The sequence below is a fragment of the Topomyia yanbarensis genome, chromosome 2 (genome assembly GCF_030247195.1).
Source record: "Topomyia yanbarensis strain Yona2022 chromosome 2, ASM3024719v1, whole genome shotgun sequence".
Lineage (NCBI taxonomy): Eukaryota > Metazoa > Arthropoda > Insecta > Diptera > Culicidae > Topomyia > Topomyia yanbarensis.
In genome coordinates this window covers 222,136,960-222,142,597 of record NC_080671.1, presented here as the reverse complement: position 1 = coordinate 222,142,597, position 5,638 = coordinate 222,136,960, and positions in this window count along the sequence as shown.

The following is a 5,638-nucleotide window of genomic DNA, read 5'->3' as shown; positions in this document are numbered from 1 at the left end:
CGCAATGACTTCTGTCCTTCGCTCGTCTCGTACAGTAGCACTCTGCTCTGAAAGTAGCTCTTCAGGATCTGGCACAGATAGTCGGGAACCCTCATTCTATGCAGCGCTGCAGCGATGGCTTCCCAGCTGGCATTGTTGAACGCGTTCTTCACATCTATCGTGACCACAGCGCAGTATCGATCTCCTCTTCGCTTCTGTTTAGATGAATTCTCGGCACTCTCGAGCACTATCCGAATTGCATCCACTGTCGATGCTCCTTTGCGGAAACCAAACTGCATCTTGGACAGTCCGCGCTCACCTTCCGTGAATTTCGTCAACCTGTTAAGAATGATCCTTTCCAGGAGTTTTCCGAGTGTATCCAGCAGACATATGGGTCTGTACGAGGTCGGGTCGCCAGGTGGCTTCCCTGGCTTCGGCAGCAACACCAGCTTCTGGACCTTCCACATTTCGGGGAAGTTGCCTTCATTTAGGCACTTCTGCATCACTATCCTGAACATGTCCGGATATGCCAGGATCGCAGCTTTCAGTACCACGTTTGGTATTCCATCCGGACCAGGGGCTTTCTTTGGTTTTAGGCGCTTCGATGCTTCTACTAGCTCGTCGTTAGTCACTTGCCGATCCATGTTTGTTCCTTCTTCCTCGCCGTGCGGTGACGGTGGCCATATAGTTGGATCGTGCTTCGGGAAAAGACCCTCGACGATTATCTTCAGCTTGCTCGGACACATTTCGGCTGGCGTCGTCGGACCCTTCATTTTCGCCATCACGACTCGGTATGCGTCACCCCAGGGATTGGCGTCTACTTCTCGGCATAGCTCCTTGTGGCACTCTGACTTGCTAAGTCTGATCTCCCGTTTTAGAGCGGCCCTAGCTTCCCGAAACGATGCCTTATGCTCTTCTCTATCTGGTTCCGACCTTGCTCTTTGGGCCCGCCTTCTGGCTCTGAGACAAGCAGCGCGTAACGTACTAAGCGTCTCGTTCCACCAGTAAGCTGGACGCCGTTTGTTGCGTGGTTCCAGTTTTCGCGGCATTGTGGAGTCACAAGCCGCCACAATCCTTCTTGTTAGGTCAGCCGCATCCACGTTCTCGGTCCCGCCGTTCGGCCGAAGTGCCTCAACAAAGAGGTCTTTGTTGAAGGCTTTCGTCTTCCACTTTCGTTCGCCGGTCACCCTTCTCTGTACTGCCGCGGGGTTCCGTTGGCCGATACGGTAGCGAATCTCCTGGTGGTCACTATGCGTATACGTTTCGCATACTCTCCAATCCATGTTCGCCGTCAATGAGGGACTACAGAATGTGACGTCTATGATGGACTCCCTCCCGTCTCTCCGAAATGTACTAACAGAGCCTTCATTGCACAATCGTACGTCTAACTTCGCTAGAGCTTCCTGCAGGATACACCCTCTTGTGTTGGTTACTCTACTGCCCCATTCCACAGCCCAGGCGTTGAAGTCACCACCAATGACTACCGGCTTCCGATCGATCAACTGCTCGGTTAACTGCTCCAGCATTAGGCTGAACTGCTTTACTGTCCACCTTGGGGGAGCGTAACAGCTACATACGAAGATGCCGTTGATTTTGGCTATCACGAAACCCTCATAGGAACGTTCTACCACTTCTTGGATAGGGAATCTTCCCATTACTTGTATCGCTGCGGTTCCTGATCTATCCGCCACCCAGTTACCGTTATTAGGGGGGACTTGATAAGGCTCTGCGATCAAGGTGACATCGCACATAGTTTCTGTCGTAGACTGCCACAACAGTTGCTGTGCGGTATCACAGTGATTCAGGTTTATCTGGGTCATCTCCATCACCGTTGGCCTGCAGTCGCCTTCTTGTACGCTGGGCATTTAAAGCCACCCGTCTGATGGTCGTTTCCTTCCGCTGGGGGGCAAAGCAAGCACTTCGGCCTCTGCGTGCAGTCTCTCGCAAGATGGCCCGTCTCTCCGCATTTCCAGCACATCCCGGATCTGTCCGGGCCTTTGCAAGCCCCTGCTAAATGTCCAAAGCCTAAACATTTGAAGCATTTCTCTGCTTGTTTGTTTACTCGTGGGGCGGCTCTCAGTAGGCATCTCGACCATCCAACTGTAACCTTACCTACCTCCAGTGCCTTGTCTGCAGCGGTTACCGGTAAACGTATCATCGCTATCTGCGTTCCTCCGTATCCCTTCCTTAACCGGATCGTCATGTGCACCTCGCCCAGTTTGCACTGCTGCTTCATAGCACCTCTCAGCTCGTCTTCCGACGTTATTTCGTCGAGGTCTTTGCACACGATTACCATCTCCGGGCTTAAGGCTTTAACTTCTGCCTTTCCGCCCATTGATTTAGTTATAGTCTCCTGCAAGGCAGAGCTACTAGTCGTAGTATTCTTCTTAAGCTCGAGGAGCATCTCATTTTTTTGGGTACGCCTGACTCTTAACACGTTTTCCCCCAAATCTTTCAGCTCCGGGTCCTCTCTGACCTTTTTGAGCAGTGCTGCGTACGTAGTCTCGTCATTTGCTTTGACGAGCACGGCTTCTCCCTTAGGCGCCTTCTGACGAGCCGAGGGTTCTGATTTCCTCTTCTGCTCCCCTTTTCGCTCCTCCTTCTTTTTTTGCTGTTTCCCGCGTTTCTCCTTCCGACCTACAACGGTGCTCCAGCTTTCACCCTGTAAGGTGGCGTCCTTTTCTTCGGCAGCAACAGCATCCTCGAGCGTCTGCCTCTTTGACCCGCCTGGTCTTTCTTCTCCTGGTGAGGATCTTGTCCTCTTTGGAGTTATGGGAACTGGCGTGTTCTCCACTCCAATCTGCCTCTCCTTACCCTGTTTCGGAGGGGCTAGGAGGATAGTGGCCTTAGCCGACGCGGATGCTCGCTCAGCTGAATCTGCCCTCTGCGTTGCCGTATCGTACTCTTTCACGGCAGACAGTAGCGCCTTCCGGATTTTGATGACCATCTCCTTAATGTCTTTGTGGACATTGTTTCTCATGTCCACGAACTTGTGGAGCTCCTCCACCAAGTGCCTCGCTACCACTACCTTTGGCGTTTGTGGGGTGTAGCTCCTTCCGCTCTGCTCCGGCTGTTTTTGTTGCTGCTGTTGCTGTTGCTTCGGCTTCCCCTCCTCCTGCTCTTGCTGGGTGACTTCAGCTACTATTGGTGGTGGTGACCTCACCAACCCACCTCTGGCAAATGGATTTGCCGTGCCTGCTCCATTTATATCGGTTGCTTGTTGTTTCTCCATTTTATTTTATTGGGTCCCAACTCCGGGCCGCTATCTCCACTCGCTGCACATAGTCGCCTCTCGCGATCCCATGATTATCTATGCTGCCGAAAAGCAGCAGTGAGGTCATGCAAGTGTTGACACCATCTCTCATGGGGGTGTTCAGAGCCGGATCGGCGTAAATCGGGAATGCTTCAACCGAACCTAGTACCACCAACCAAATGATGGCGAGTTTCGAACGTACCCGGAGACCTGCCAGGGTTTTGTTGGAACGGAGGCAGCCATGCTGTTAGCCCACTCGCCATTTCAAGTCGGTGTCATCCTTCCTTACTCAGGGAGTAGAACAGCACGCCTGTCAGCCCTAAGTCGCCATCCTTTTCGTCATCCGTGTCCTGTCCGTTGCCGTTCGCCATGGCCAGTATACCATAATCAAGATGTTACTGGCGTCGATCCTGATGTGCCGGTTGGCACTCCGGTTGGGCTAGAGTGCTTTTATTGCCCAGATCTTTGATTATTGGAATCTTAGGATCTTAGCAGAAGCGGTACAGACTCGCTTCGTCGGAGCTGCTTTCGGAGTTATGGCTTTTTTTAGAGGTTCAGAAGAGCCCAATCTTAGCCCCACCATATCCTAGCAAAACTCCCCAACTCGCAGTAGGGCTGTGGGGGGGGGGGGTTCGTTAGGCCCCTAGACTCCTGTCCTTCCTGTCCCTGCTGCCCCCAGGTATGTATGTATGTATGTATGTATGTATGTATGTATGTATGTATGTATGTATGTATGTATGTATGTATGTATGTATGTATGTATGTATGTATGTATGTATGTATGTATGTATGTATGTATGTATGTATGTATGTATGTATGTATGTATGTATGTATGTATGTATGTATGTATGTATGTATGTATGTATGTATGTATGTATGTATGTATGTATGTATGTATGTATGTATGTATGTATGTATGTATGTATGTATGTATGTATGTATGTATGTATGTATGTATGTATGTATGTATGTATGTATGTATGTATGTATGTATGTATGTATGTATGTATGTATGTATGTATGTATGTATGTATGTATGTATGTATGTATGTATGTATGTATGTATGTATGTATGTATGTATGTATGTATGTATGTATGTATGTATGTATGTATGTATGTATGTATGTATGTATGTATGTATGTATGTATGTATGTATGTATGTATGTATGTATGTATGTATGTATGTATGTATGTATGTATGTATGTATGTATGTATGTATGTATGTATGTATGTATGTATGTATGTATGTATGTATGTATGTATGTATGTATGTATGTATGTATGTATGTATGTATGTATGTATGTATGTATGTATGTATGTATGTATGTATGTATGTATGTATGTATGTATGTATGTATGTATGTATGTATGTATGTATGTATGTATGTATGTATGTATGTAAGTATGTATGTATTTTCTTTTTTTTTTTTTTTTTTTTTTTTGAGAGCAGTAAAAAAATTTTCAGAAAAACCCTGAGTGAGGAAAAATGTACAAAAACCCCATTGTCAGGGAACGGGTTTGGGCTGCCATCACCCGACCCGCTAAAAACCACTGCTCTTGCCCAGAACCTGATTCCTCCCCGGCACTACCTTACGGCATTACTTCGGGGAGGGGTTTTTATGTGCATAGCACGCACTCTAATTCAACTACTTCCTAGTTCGTTTCTTCCGTAGGGTTACAGCCCCACTCCTCTACACACCACCAATTCTCTACCATCCACACAGACTGGCAAGCTCTGCATGGCAGTCGGAAAGCTGGCTGTGAGTCGAGGCTTAGTACTCCTCCCCTACGAGTACAGTCTGAGCGGCAAACTTCTGACTGTCTAATTCACCGAGCCCTGCGGCTCGCTTGTGCCGGTTAGCACCGCAACTCCCTTCTCGCACCATTCAACGCCGTTTACTCTTTGAGCACCAGACTTGTTCGCGAACTACTCGGTCTAGTCCCCGACGATGGACCTAGCCTACTCCGACGGAGAATTCCCCGGCGAGAGAAGTTCTCCCGAAACCGAGCCAACCAACCAGATGTCGAGGTCAGTTCGGCGATTCCGGTGGAGCAGAGCGTCCGGTTCGCTGATGCCCCGACGACCGGCGACTGGTGGTATTTCGTCGCGGTCTACTCAGTCTAGTCCCCGGCGGTGGATCTAGCTTACGCCGACGGAGAGTTCCCCGGCGAAGGAGGCTCCCCCGGTACCGATTCTTCTTTTGTTTTAGCACCACAATTTCATGAGCTCTTTGGCTTCCTCTCGTTCCGTTTCGCCCGATCTACTCGATCTAGTCCCCGGCGGTGGATCTAGCCTACTGAAAGGGCCATACAGTAGGTGCTGAGGTCTATCCGGCGATTCCGGTTGGAGCGTAACTTCCTGTTCACCGGCGCCCCAACGACCCACTGCTAGCTCTGCGAC